The 15,930-nt window shown below is 35.0% G+C and overlaps 1 protein-coding gene and 1 pseudogene across 1 annotated transcript in view; both read left to right on the plus strand.

The window, feature by feature from the left end:
• Oatp74d (Organic anion transporting polypeptide 74D) overlaps positions 1-15,930 on the plus strand; it is a 208,261-nt gene that overhangs the window by 13,518 nt on the left and 178,813 nt on the right. Inside the window, exon 2 of the mRNA XM_071791863.1 lies at positions 5,440-5,545. The gene's annotated coding sequence lies outside the window, so the exon portion shown is untranslated. The remainder of the gene's footprint in view (positions 1-5,439; positions 5,546-15,930) is intronic.
• LOC139820092 (uncharacterized) lies at positions 2,159-3,973 on the plus strand (annotated as a pseudogene).

The raw sequence follows: 15,930 nt of genomic DNA on the forward strand, positions 1-15,930 counted from the left end.
TCGCTTCAACCTCCTTAACAGGTTGCAATTCGGCACGACACAATATTTCGTTAATTTCATTGTCAATTTAATCACTTTCTAGGACTTCGTACGTTCGTTACATTCAATATGTCAATATGTCAATATGTAATATGTTATATATAATATATGACATATGTTATATGTTATATGTCAATTTCAATATGTATTTGCGTTATTTAAAAAATCTCTAACCTTTAGCGCTCCAGGTGGTGATAGTGTCAACTACATAAAATGACTTCACTAAGCGAGTCACCCTCCACTACTAGAGTTTCCAGACCTGTATTCACGACCGTGGTTGTGAGCTATAAGTGGAACGCAGCTCTTGTATAACATAGACAGGGAGGGAGGAAAAGTTAGAGGAAGGGAGGGAGTTTTTCTACAAAAAAATATGAAAAAATATATATATATTTTTTCAAATACATATTTTTCAAATACGTATTTTTCAAATACATATTTTCCTTTTAATATATATATATTGAAAGGAAAATATGTATTTGATATTATATATTCTTATTGTAATTGCTACAATGACAATGCATTTAATCATTCCCACGTCGAGCGAACGCAATACATCCGCGTGTAGTGAACGTATGCACACGCACGTGAAAATGATTGACAGAATGCCGAAGCAAGAGCCTTGTCATAAACAATTAAGCGCTGTCGCGGATGCGTGTGACGAAACCGGCCGTATATTATATATCTTTCTCTTTAGCTCTCGTTCTCTTTCTCTCTATCTTTATATCTCTAATACAGGCACTCGTGTGCCCACGAGAACAATTTCCACTTATTTCCAACAGCAGATGCCATTAGAATGCACAGGTTGTGCGCTCGCAGTTGCATATTATTATAAGTTCGTAATGAGTATACTCTATTATATTCTGTTACAAAGTTTTAAAATATTCAGTGACTCTCGCATCAATCGATCTTAACATCGCAGAACGCGTTAGCCATTGTGTCAGTGATTAAACATCCGTTATCGAGTGCAATATTGGGAAACTAAGTAATGGACACTGGCATAGTCATTGCAAACTTTTCCTGTTACATATATATGTTATTGAAAGGTATTAGCATTGCTGTTACATTATAATATCACATTTATCGAGAAAATGTACGCGGTCGTAGTTTTAATTATCTAGGTTCTTAATTTTAATTTGACGCAACGTGTCGACAAAAACAAAATTTACCCATTTCGAATTGTATGCCATTGTGTAACATTTCAGTCAGATTTGAACTATTACATTTTTTAAATATTACAAGACGGATAATATAGGTATTATTGTTTCGATTGAAAATTCTTCATAAATATGCTAGTTATAGAAGTATGGACGATCCAGAAAAACGACTCTGTGTTATTTATCTAGTGAGAGGCGCCGTTTTTCGATCGGCTGCAAAATTAATTACGCGACGGGAGGGAATTAGCTCTAATTGACCTGAATATACGCAATCGCGATCTTATTATATCTTCTTGCAGACGTCGTAAAGAGAGAACTTTATGAAGATTAGAAGCGTTTAGTCGATAGAAATTGTTCCAACCACTTAACTAGCTCTGCTTACTATAGGTATGTATTACATATATGCCCACTCTTTTATTTTTCTTAGTTATTAAGGAATATTTATAAGTAAAAATTAGAACAAATATAAAAAATTTGTATTTTATGATATTTTGAAACATAGATTGATTAGAACTTAAGGGGGGAGTCTACTTTGATGGGTCAAAAAAATCGATTTTTTTTGCATAAATAATATAATTAGTATAAGGTTTCAAGAATATATTCCCAAAGTATTATCGTCAAACTCGTAAAATTGACGAAACTACAGCTCTTTTTAGTGAGGCGCGCGGAGGATCGATACAGCAGAAGTACGCTATACTGGCTTCGCAGCGTTCTCGGTTCTATTATTGCGGGAACAAAAGAATCCTATATACCTGCTAGACCTTCAACTATTTTATTTGACCCTATAGTGTTTATATTTACGGGTTAGTATTTGTGTGTGTGTGTGTGTGGGTGGGTGGGTGTGGTGGGTGGGTGGGGGGGGGGGTGGGTGGTGTGTGTGTGTGTGTGTGTGTGTGTGTGTGTGTGTGTGTGTGTGTGTGTGTGTGTGTGTGTGTGTGTGTGTGTGTGTGTGTGTGTGTGTGTGCAAAACTGGTTTTGTTACCAATAGTGTCGCCAGTAACCGTCAGTCTGCTTCGAAATTTCGGCTTGTACGGACATAAAAGTAAAATCATGTCTCGCAAAAGTAAAAAGAACGGTTTTCGTCAATCAAGACCACGAAAAAGATCGTTTCAAGGAAATCAGTTTACTGCCGAAACGGAAACTGCATCAACGAGTAATGCGGCTAAAAAATTGAAGACTGCGGATGATGACATTATTATAAGTCAAACTCACGGCTATCGCATTATTGAATTTTTCACTGTTTTTAGTGCTTTGACTCAAATGCTAATTTGTAAAGATTGCAAGAAAAATGTAACTTTTGGTGAAACGGGAAGTCGCGGATTAGGATTCAAAATAGCTGTTACTTGCTCATGTGGTGTTCGGAAGATCGATTCAGGCCCTTTTATTAACAGTGCCTTCGAAATTAATAGAAGAATAATATTTGTCATGAGATTGTTGGGAGTCTGCAAAGAAGGCATAAATTTGTTCTGTGGTCTCATGGATATGTGCCAAAATTTCCATCGTGAAGTATATTATGCCGCTGTAGAAAACATTTATACTGCATCCAAAGGTGTCTTCCATACATTGTGCCATAAAGCCGTCAAAGAAGAAATGGAAGTAAACATGCAAAAAAGAAAGCCATCGCAAAATTTGATCGTTTTCGGCGATGGAACATGGAAAAAGCGTGGTTTTTCATCTTTATTTGGTGTAACAACGCTCATAGGACAAAACACTGGAAAGATAATTGATCTCGTCGTAAAAAGCAGCCATTGCCAATCTTGTATTTTTTGGAAGAACAAAAAGGGCACTGTAGAATATTCCGAGTGGTTTGAAGATCACAAAGAAACGTGCTCCATCAACATATTCTGGATCTTCCGGAAAAATGGAAGTGGATTCAATGAAATATAAGATGTTTTCCAGATTTGAAGAACAGTTTGGCGTGAGATACTGCAATTATATCAGCGATGGCGACTCTAAAACTTTTAAAGCCCTTATGGATTTACAACCCTACGGCGAGGATATAACATTAAAGAAACATGAATGTGTTGGGCACGTAGAATAAAAAATGGGCACTTGCTTGAGAAATATAAAGAAAGCGGCGAAGCTCGGAGGAAAAGAAAAGCTGACGGACACACTAATAAAAAAATTGACAAAATATTACGGAGATTAGCAAAAAGAGGACATCCGGATTCGGTTGAAGAGATGAAAAAGGCCATCATGGCTACTTATTATCACTTATGCTCAACCGATGAAAAACCACAACACGAATACTGTCCAACGGGGTGTGAAAGTTGGTACAAATGGCGAATAGCAGAAGCGACTGGGAAACTAGATGAATTTGAACACCCACCTGCTTTTCACAAGGATGTTCCAAAGCAATTGTTGCCGATTTATCAAGATTTGTCCAAGGATGATCTATTGGAAAGATGCTTAGGCGGATATACGCAGAATTCAAACAAAAGTTTCAATGCAAGTCTGTGGCGTCTGGCGCCAAAACATCTTCACTGCGGCGCCAAAACAATTAAAATTTCTGCATATTTTGCTACTGCGATCTTCAATGAAGGGTACTGCCCTATTTTAAAAATAATGGAAACAATGCGCATTGTGATCGGACAACAGACCAAGAGATTCGTCGATTCACAGAATGACAAACGACTGCAGAGAGCAGAAATTCGTACTTGAGAGAACACGAAAGAAGCTCAAACAGCCAACAGAATGCAGAAAACTGCCCAACAGGAGTTATACGAAGAAGAGGAAGGCATATTGTATGGGCCCGGAATAGCGGATTGAACATTATTTCATTGTAAGTATCGTGAAAACATCAAGAACTTCATTTCTATATTCAAGTACGACTCTTTTGACCCGCCATTTTAAATCCGCCATTTTGAATTTTAAAAATCTGATATCAGATTCGGATTCAGCGACCTCAAAAACCTTTATACTGAAATTTGCATGCATTTTTACATGCTTTTTTGGCTGAGAGCAAAAAAATAAACTTTAAACGCGTTTTTCTCAGAACCACTTTTTCCAACTTTGCGTACAAGATAACTCAAAAAGTAATCACTCAAATAACTTTCGCCAAGCATGATTCGATTCCTTACAATTTTCTCCAGGGATTGAACCTACGTTTACATTTTATTGTTTATTTATAACATTTTTATCAACAACAAAAGATCGATTTTTTGATAAAAAAAATGTCACTTTTCTTACGATTGCTGTAACTTCTTCAATTTTTCATATTTTTATTTGCAAATAGGTTCAATCCCTGCGTAATTGATTAAGCTTTAAAGAAAATTTTGATTTTTTGCTTTCAGATAACTCAGCTCGTTGCTACATTGTACGCAGCTAACCGTTGCGCTACCAACATTGCGCTTCAAAATTGTCCGTCAATATAATAAAAATTAATGCAACTGAAAAAAAAATATTTTTTTTTCTTTAAGAATGCCTTTCCATATTACAAAAAAAAATTAATCCAATATTACTTATAGTTTCCTTGAAAAAAATTCCCAAAAAATCATCATTTTTCACCCGGCTAAAGTAGACTCCTCCCTTAACAAATATTTTAAAGAAGAAGAACTAGACTTCTTTACCAAAAAATAATATTTTCTTGTAAAATAAAATTAATATTAGAATTTACAGTAATAGATAATACAGAATAGATAATTGATCTATTTTAGTCTAAAGAGCGTTATTATTGCTGTAATATATTGCCAATTCTGGCATATTATGGTTATTTATAAATTATTTCGGTACACAGTTTATAAAAAAGTAATTTAACATTTAATAAACGTTGATTAGGCTACATATTGTTGTTGAAAATAATCAGTTAACTTTAGCAATAATAACATGTCGAAAAGACAGAGCCAAAAATGCAGTAACTTATTTGATTGGAAAAGAAACCACAATCTCATAATCTTAAAATAATAATTGCGCTTTGCGGGAGGGAGGAGAGAGAGAGGTGTCTAGTTTCCATTTCTATCTCGTTCTACCACGCGCGTCTGAATATACTGCAAATTCATTCTCTATATTCCGCGTGCCGCCGAATGGGCGGCATTTTATCGGCTGCATGTGTGTCTATACGCGCGTGTCGGCGTGTAGAATGCCCTGGCATTCGACTTCACTTCCAGCGTACATAAACGTGGCTTAACGAGCGTGAACGTAGGGCGTAGAAATGCCGCGAGTGCGGGGAATAATATCGCCGCTGAGGGCGGCGCGATTTTGCGCTCAGCGAGATCTTCCCTAAGAGCGTCGTCTTTTTTAATTGCAGGCGACGCGTACCACCCTCGTTTCCGATCAGCAGCGACGTGGTGAGGAGTTTGAGTTTTCTCCTCCTCGTTTCGTCATTGCGGCACCGTTTCTCTCTTTTCTTCCAGGTATGTATTTGCGATACTCATCTTTTCGCTGCTCGTTGTTCTATCAGGGTAGAATAATACGTTTGATATTCTCTGTCGAGGTAAACTGAGCCTTGCCAAAAATCGGGACAAACGGTGGAAATCGCTCACAATCGCAATGCCTGAACGACAGATTTTCTGTATAATTGTTTACATAGTTGTTTGTGATAAATCTATATTTAGAGAGAAAATAATTTTTAGATCATTAAGTTGTTAAATTACTAAAATATTCCTTATTCATTAGATATCGATATTATAAGAAAATCATTTGACGTTTTAAATTTATACATATTGTATATATAGTCCACTTATACACCTATGTAAATTTAAAATGTCAAATAATTTTCTCATTATATATCGGCATATGATAGAGTAAGGAATATTTTAGTAACCTAACAACTTAATTATCTAAAAATTATTTTTATTTATGTAATACATGAGTTTTAAAATGGGCGCATTGTAAATTAAATTCTGGACCGACATGGAAGCAATCTGTTTGAGCCTTCGCCTTTCGTACAGCGACTGCAAATAACAGTGATAGGCAAGCCTTAATTAAATCCGTAGCAAGAATTGACAGTGCATATGCGTACCTTTCATTGACGAATACACGCGTCACTGCATTTACGTTATATGCGATGTTGTATTCAATTAATGGCCTGTTCCCGTTGTACGTGGATGGCTTAATTATTATACTGTATGTACAATTTTACTAACACATAAACGATACGGCAATTCTGTCTTAACTTTCAAGAGGTACTTCGCGACTTGCATTATTCAAATCTTTTCAAACGTATTAAGAATTAATCTTTTCTCTTTAAAAAAAATGAATATCGTGTCTCGACTGTAATCAAGTATAATCGAGAGCGTTTGGTTTCTTATATCATTACCTACATGAAAAAATTTATCTTGCTGAAACGCAATCAATATCCCCGTTAGTATGATATATTATCTTAGGTAAACATATATTAAAAAAATGTGTTTCTTTAAATTTTGCAATGCAATGGTGGGTGTCACCAAGTAGATAGTGATCTGAAGGTTAATACTCGCGTGATTATTAGGCTGTCGTAACCGTTACAGTTGCATTACGTTAATAATTACGGTCACAAAGTAAGCCAATTCGCCTTTACCAAACAGAAAGTTAATTGCGGGCTATTAAACGTTCAGGCGCGCTGCTCTGCTCGCCTATCTCGTTATATCTGAGCAATTTCGTTTCTTCACGCTGGAAATGCGTCACGAGCATTATCGGGTAAATTGAAAGCATTAGTGTGGCGAATCGAAGGCTAGCGTTTGCTACGACCGCGGCTGCGGCTATTCAGCCTCGTCAGAGGCTCGTTATCCTTTTATCATAGCTGGTCATAGCACTTCACAGGCAGGTGAGTCGATGCTTTCATTATGCCACCCTGTGTATATGACATACGACCTCGGCCGAGATTTGTTACTCTTCAGGGCTAACCGGTAATCACAAATCACTCATCTCCTCTGGGTATAGTTTCAACAGATCGTATTCATTAACAAGAAAAGCAGAATTTATCTTTGGACAAATAGCGAATTTTTGATAAGAATATGAAGAATGTAACAAAGGAACAATTTCAAAATTCATTGGCGCCCGAAAATCCAAAGCATTGAATATTTAAAGACTAAAAAGTAACAAAATTTTTTAATTGATAAATATACCTACATAATACTAAATTAAACAGTTTTAAGAAATTGTGCTCCCCTAATTAATCTTTTAAATTGTTCGAAAAATTATCATCAAAATTGCCATATCGAAATACAAAATATTTTATGTAGGACACGTGATTTTTTCTGATATTTTTAGATATCGTTTCAGTAGTTGAACTATAGTCGAAGTATTATAGTCGAACGAAAGGATTAAATTGAGAACTCGAGCTTGGACTGTCTTTCTATGCGGAATTTTTACGTAGGTTCAATGCACTCGGCACTGTCATATGATAAGGGCTTTGCATGTGCACGCGACGTCATATCGCTAATAGAGCAGGTCTCGATCGAGGCTGCCGTACCACGATAATGAAACAAATGAAAAGAAATGACAGCGTGGATGAAGATAAATGGTCTTCGGTATACTAGACTCGATCTCCTAAAAGTAACAGAACGAGCGGAGCGAATCGACTCTGTGGGCGGTATTCATAGTCTTTTCTTGATGAATAAGAACTTTTTATTTACACACGTGTACATACGCACACATGTGTAAATAAGAAATTCTTATTCATCAAAGAATGACTATATGAATATTATTCTAATTGCAAGTATATATATAACGACATATATGACTAATTCTTTATAGATCACGTAGTGTTTCGAACATTTAAGTGTTCTCGCTTTGACTGATTATAAGAATTATACAAACGTAATTTATGTAACAAATTTTAGGTATATTATTTATATATTTAAAACGGATTTAAAATCATAATTTGACTAAAGATTTAATAAAGATATTTAAATCTAAATGTTGAGAAGCAGTGAAAAGATAACGATTCCAAATAAAATTTGCGTTTCATACAAATTGACTTTAAAATGTTCAGGAAAACTATGAATGGAGAAATCGGGGAATCGGGACACCCTGTATCTCGAACGTGTTTTGACATTCGCTTGATATGGGACAAACCTGGACAACGAAGGCGATTCGATCGGTATCTCGGATCGTGAAAAAAACTCGGCGAATTTGAATAAAACGCTCGTTAAAATGATTTGTCCGCTGTCGGTTGTCCGACTTTAAACGAGACCCCCTAAATTCGCCGCAAATATCTGGCGGCGGGTTCTTCGAATACAGCGGATTTTCATTCCCGCTCGTAAATCTCCGCGGACGCGCACGGTGACTTTTTGTGACATTCGGGAAGCCCGATATCCTGAATTTAAATTATGCTTAATTTAATTCGCGGCTGCGCCGCGATTGAGCGTAATGTTTCGCCGTCCCAATAGGTCTCGCTTCAGAGTGGTTAAGGTTCCAATCTAAATGTGTCTCTCGTACCGAAATTACGTGAATCGATATCTGTGAATATTTCCGATATTTTAGAGAGAAGATGGGGAGAAAAAGAAAGAGAGGAAAAGAGAGAGTAAATTCAGTATATTTAGCATCTCGTTCTATCTCCTGGAAAAAAGCGGGTCGCGTAAACGCCGATTCGATCGTCGTCAGGACGACATTACTTGGCAAGGACGACTGCCGCCATCGTCATTGCCCATTGGCCTAAATCGCGGTCTAGCTACGTGCGACATGCTAATTCGGACGAGGAGAAATGCTAATATCTTTCATTTTATTTCCGTCCGACGCCAGTTTTTCTTGTCAGCGCTGAGTACGTTAATTGGGACGATTTAATTAATCGCGTCAATTCGACGTGTCTCTTTTAATGTCTATCTCATAATTTCAGTAAAAATAGTATTCTATGACATTCATTTTTGCTATCTTGTATTTCGACAGATTACCCAATAATCCTATAGAGAAAGTTCGGGTAATCGAAATTATCCTTGAAACTATCCTAAGTCTTTCAAGATAACTTGGAAACAATTAAAGATAGTTAAACTTTGTTTTGGTTGATTTGTAATGTTTGTTAAAACGTGTTTTTAACAAATTCCGTTTATTTATAGTGAGTTTAATGTTATAGCAAAATTTTCGAAGGTAGACTTTTATAGGGTAATTTGAATCACGTCGGGCAAAGTGAACCACTTTATTAATCTTACAAAAAATAGTTTTTATCGCATTTTAAGGCATATTAATAATGAAATTATAATAATTATTATATTACATATTTATTATATTCAAATTTATTACAAACTCTATTTTTATGCTCTTTTACTAACAATTAATGTCATACAAATATATGTAACATGTTTAAAACTTTTACTTATAATAATATATACTTATAAGGTATACTCATCATAATATTATTACTCCTGAAAGAAGGAAACACACAATAAAATATAAAATGCAGTACTTATAAAAAGTATTATATACAAACTATCTCAAAATTATAAGATATCGCTATTTTTATCTTCTTATCGTACACAATAGAAATGTACACCATATGACACTTGCTAAATAGACTACACTAAAGTTCTATCTTAGTTTTACATGAAACAAAAAGCGACTAAGAATTTGTGAAATAGATTGACTGCAAAATAAAAGTTGATATACTAACCTTACGCTGTAAGCGGTACACACCAAATTTTGAGTTTTAATTTGTTACTTTGTGGGACGTTGTGCCACGCCGCCGCTTTGTACGTTAGATTAGGGGGCCAGCAGCTATAGTAATTCCACTATTGTTCGCTAAATTACTTAATAATCTAGATATTGTGATGATTTAACTTGCCCGCATGGTTAAAATTACCCGAACTTCCTCTATAGCAATTATTAGAGAAGTAGTTTTTATTAATTATATTTTACGTCACCGATATGAACAGAGAACTTTCGAGACAAATTAAATAAATATCTTTGATTATGTGAATAATCACAAACAGTAACCTAATTATTATTCAAAAGGTTCAGAAAAATTGCAGAAAAATTAATCTGGTTTGACGATAATATGTCGAGAGATGAATCGCGCGTCGTTGCACATTGAGTTTCCTACATCCTACGGCTCTCACGAGATAATAACATGTTATAAATCTTGCACACACACGTACGGCAGGAATTAATTGCGATCTTGAATATCAAGTTTCTCCGCTCGCACTTCCACTTTCGTAGACAAGAGTCGGCGCAAGATGCATCTCGGTTGCAAGTCGGTGCCGCGTCGTGAAAAATTTGATATGTTCGTGTAATATTGAGTAAATCCGTAGGCGTGAGTAGGCAGAACTTGAAATTATCATAGATATATCAGAAGACTCATGTTGAAATCAGAAATCAATTATTCGCATTACTTTGACAGGCGGTTCGCTCTAATGAGAATTAGAATCTCGTAATCTTTTACGACTGATGTGTCTGTCCGTATATATGATACTTGCATGAGAAAATTTTATGCAGCAGGATGTCGCCGTGGTCGATACGATTTATAATATTTACTTAATTCTAGCTTGTAATATAATCGATCGTATTATTATTAGTATTACTATTTTGAGACTTGACTTATGCAATTTTCATGATAATGAGCCATAGAGAATTTAACTCGAGAGAATTAATAGATAAAGTTCAGAAAGCTATAAATAAACTTGCACGTAATGGGAAACGACATGTACGATTTTAAGCTTTCGTGCGCCACATTCCAATTTGGTACTCTCGAAGAGGACGTGTTCCTTAAATTGTCGCGGATGAAATGACGCTTACCGGAACTCACGATCGCGGGACGCGCCAACTTCTCGTTCTCTTCTTCCGCGAAGAGGAGAACGCGAGAACTTTGGTTTATCCGCGAATATTTATGCGTGACAGGTGCGTCAATCTATGGGCGATTTCGGCGTCACGAATACTTGCACGATCCGCAAAATAGATTGCATCTAGAAGTAGCGCGGGCTACGAAATTATCGGCTCGATCAAAGCTTGTATCGTCCCGCGTTGTAAGCTGATCCAAATTGTGAGATAAGTAGATGTGCTTGTAGATTATATCAGATATTTGTTTAATTTATGCTAATATTATATATACTAGCTTTTCGGCCCGCGCTTCGCGCGGGCCTCAAAGCTCTTATATTTTCGGCCCGCGCTTCGCGCGGGCCTCAAATAGATCTATCTGTATATTAATTATATATGCTTTTTTTTATTCTCACTTTAATAATAATTTGTAATTTAAATACATTCTTTTTATTTTTAAAAAGTTTTAATTTTTCAACATTAATTTTTAATATTCGTAAATTTTGAGATATCGGGCCTTTTTTTTTTTTTTTTTTTTCGTTGGAGGAGGAAAATGCCTAATGCATACCCTAGGGCCGGTCCCTAGGGTTATGCCGGACTTGCACCGGCTAAAAACCTCCCCCGGCCCCCACCCTTGGTATAAGTCACAGTTTTATTACTTTTACTTTTGTTGACTATGTAATCCGCAATTTTCTCTATACTTTATAAAATTTCTCGATATACCACATTTTTGATATAAGATGTATTTTTTCCCTTAATTAAATGTCCTTGTTTGTTGGTTTCTTCTATTTTTATTTTTACATTTTCTTTTTTTGTTGCTCTAGAAAATGCTACATAGAGTTGTCCATGTGCAAATACTGTATTTCGTAGATATATCCCTACCTTTTTTAATGTTTGTCCTTGGGATTTATTTATTGTCATTGCAAATGCGACACGTATTGGAAACTGTCGCCTTTTAAGCTTAAATGGTAATTCAATATCACTTGGTATGAAATCGATTCTTGGTAATAAGACAATTTTTCCTTTTGCTGGTCCTGTCATAACTTCCGCATGAATCAGGTTTGGTTTCAGTTCTTTTACAATCAATCTTGTTCCATTGCATAATCCTTTCTTTGAATTGATATTCCTTAAAAGTATTATTATGGCACTCACTTTTAATTTTAATCGATGAACTGGCATTCCACTTGGTGTCACACTATTTAAAAACTCCGTTGGAAAATTTAAATGTTCCTGTTCTTCTTCACTTTCAATAGAGTCAATGGATAGATATTCCTTTTCTTCTCCTTCCATTAAACTTAAAATCTTGTCGTTAATTTTAAACGTGTCCTCATTTTTTGGACAGAGGATTGCTCTATCTGGATTCTCCATTATTTCTTCCATAGTTATTTTTTCTCCAAAAATCTCTGTAATTAGTGATCCTGTACATAAAAATTCATGTGGAATTTCTATTGTATCTTGTTGTAATCCATCTGTATTCGTCAATTTTCCTTCTCCTAACTCCATTAGCCAATTTGCAAATTCTCTTTCCTCTCCTGTTCTCATATTTTTCTTGAGCTTAATTTTAATTACTTTTTTCCATATTTGGTTTTGTTTTACAGTCGACTCAATTATGGCTATTCTGTTTGCATGAACCACTACGGGTAAATTCTGTCTAAAGTCTCCTGCAAAAAGAATTACTTTTCCTCCAAATGGTTTTTTATTCCTCATCAGATCTCTTAATAATTTATCGACTGCTGTTAGAGCTTGTCCTACAGTCATGCTCACTTCATCCCATATTATTAGTTTCGCAGAAATTAATTGTCTTGCTTCCTGCGTGTTTCCTCTGATATTTGATTTCGTTCTCTCATCTATTGGTATTGTTAGCTTGAACAAACTGTGATATGTTCTTCCTCCCTTTAGAAGTGTTGCTGCTATGCCTGTTGACGCACATGGTAAAACCACCTCGTTTCTTCCTCTGATTACACTTAGTAATGTATTAAACAGGTATGTTTTTCCACTTCCAGCAAATCCGTCTATAAAAAATAATCTTTTGACTTCATTCTCATTTTCAATTGCTCGCATTACTAATTCGTACACGTGCTTTTGCTCTGCATTTAATGTCAATAATAAATCTTCTCCTCTACTTCTTTCCTCATCTGAATTATATTCTATTTTAGTAATTTTCAATGATTCGGTTTTGGCAATTTGAAGTTTATGCAGGTTTTAACGTTTTTTTGTGTAAGATTAAATATCTGAAAAAAGACAAATTCTTCATTTCTCTCTCTCTCTCTCTTCTCTCTCTCTCTTTCCCTATCTTTCTCTCTCTCTCTCTTCTCTCTTTCTCCCTTTCTCTTTCTCTTTCTTATATCTATGATGATCTATGAATATTCTTTTTCTTCTTTCTCCTCTTTCCTTGCGATTTGTCTTTGATAGATGACATATATATGTGAATGCAGCAACTTATCCTGATTGACCGCGAGCGATTAATGACGTCACTTGAGCAATCGAGCATGTATATTTTCATATCAATTCTTTAAAATTCGATCGATTATTTCCCGAAAAATTAAAATAATTAAAAAAATCGGTTTCCAGAAATTGACCGCGAGCGATTACTCGCGGTCAGACAGACAGACAGACTTAAAATTAGAAAAATTAGAAAAACCGGTTTCCAGAAAATTGATAATGAAAAATTATATACTTTATGGCACTCTACGGGAAATTCTACCCCTATTTCATGTACTCGGGGTAAAAATTCGGTCCACTAACGAATGAGTAGTTCGCGAATCAGACAGAAAAATTAAAAAAATTAAAAAAATCGGTTTCCAGAAAATCGGTAACGAAAAACTATATACTTTATGGCACTCCCCGGGAAATTCTACCCCTATTTCATGTACTCGTGGTAAAAATTCGGTCCACTAACGAATGAGTAGTTCGCGGACACACGGACGGACGGACGGACGGACAGACAAACAGTCGCGTTTTATATAATAGTAATGATATATGTACATATATGTATATATATATATTATATGTAGGTCCGGAAGTATGTTCCGGGACTTTTATTTTTTTGGTTTCCAAAAAGATCGGTAACAAAAACTGTACACATTATGGCGCTCGCCGTAAAATTCTACCCCTACTTCATATACAATTCTTTCAGATTCGGTCAATTAATTCCCGAAAAATTTGAAAAATTTCTAATACCGGCTTCCAAAAAATCGGTAACGAAAAATTATACACTTTATAGCACTCTCCGGAAAATTCCACCCCTGTTTCATACGTAATTATTTGAGATTCGGTCAATTATTTCAGAAAAAATTGAAAAAATTAAAAAAACCGGCTTCCAGAAAATCGGTAACAAAAAACTATACACGTCATGGCACTCCCCGGAAAATTCTACCCCTGTTTCATATACTTTTGGTAAAAATTCGGTCCACTAACGAATGAGTAGTTCGCGGACAGACGGACGGACGGACGGACGGACGGACGGACAGACAAACAGTCGGGTTTTATATAATAGTATGATATATATATATATATATATATATATAGGGTAGCTCCGGTATTTACGCCGCGCGAGGATTTACGCCGCAGAAAAAATAGAAGGAATAGAGAGATACATGCTCGCAATCACTGTTATGTGCTTTTATGCCATATTAGTATTGTGTTGTAATTTCAGTTCTTTACTGTTAATATTAACGAAACCGTCGTGAGTTGAATCGATTTCTCACCGTAGTAAGTAGCACGATCATATATTATGACCTACGTAAAATGATTACTGTAGGGAATGTAAAAGGTTTAATGGTTATTTCATAATACATAAGTGTAGAGGGATAGTAAAGGATGGAATACAGCAAAATACAAGTGCATAGCTCTTATATTTTTTGTTCAGCTTGATATCTTGTATATCCCTTCTGTTTAGGATATACAGCATTTTAGCATGCAGGATTTATGCCATAATTTTACAGATGCTCTGTGTAAAAATCGAAATCTCCTATGCGTTCTTTTTCTTTCTTTTTCTTGGATCATATACCAATAACCTTTAATGTATCTATCGTTCTTCTATTTTTTTTTTAATTTTCAGTGTTATAATTTGTTTATCATTCTTACATCATAATAAACTTCTTACACATATTTTATAACTTATTATGACATTTTATTGCCTTATTTATAAACAGTATTTGTAATTTTTTATAAGGCGTATATTTCATTCATGAATGTCATATATCCCACCCCTATGGGATCTATGGCAAAAATGCAAGGGTTTCTAAAAGTTTTTTTTATTAAATACAAAGAATGAATATCTTATATTTCTATTTTTTTTATAGTAGTAGACAGTATAAAGTCTTTATTGGTATAATTTATTTGTCTTAAACATAGTAAATAGTACTCGATAAATTAAGTTTCCCTTAGCTGCGGCGTATATACCGGAGTTACTCTATATATATGTCGGAATTTTTTAATCTAACAATAAGTAGATCGTTCGGAATCGTTGTCAGTAATTATGATATCTAATTATGATATTTAATTGTTATTTAATGTGCAATACAATAATATTATGATTACAGCTGACATATTTTTGCAATATACATATAATATTACGAAATACGTAAAAGCGCACGATAATTTAAGAATAAAATTGTTCATTTGTGTTAAGTAAATTATTCTCGCCTAATTTCAATAAAAAATAAACTGTGTAATTTAATTAGATTCTTTGATTAAAAATTCTAATTTAATGTAGATACACAATAACAACAAATTATTTATTTCATAAAGCACAAGACATTTTTTTCTTTTAAAATGTCTTCAATTATTTTTTTCTTTTAAAATATTTTTAATTAATAAAATCGATGCGATGTGTAGCGTTAGGGCCAAAGCACATAACATGGCGTAGCGATATATGACGATTGTAGTCCTCGACCTGACAAATCAGGATACGCCAAAGCTTGTGCGTTAGGACCAAAGCACATAACATGGCGTAGCGATATACGACGGTCGTAGTCCCCGACCTGACAGATCAAGATACGCTAAAGCTTGTGCGTTATTTACGTCCACGACTACGACTGTCATATGTGCTTTGGCCCTTAGCTTGAAAAAA

This window comes from Temnothorax longispinosus, chromosome 10 (genome assembly GCF_030848805.1).
Source record: "Temnothorax longispinosus isolate EJ_2023e chromosome 10, Tlon_JGU_v1, whole genome shotgun sequence".
NCBI lineage: Eukaryota > Metazoa > Arthropoda > Insecta > Hymenoptera > Formicidae > Temnothorax > Temnothorax longispinosus.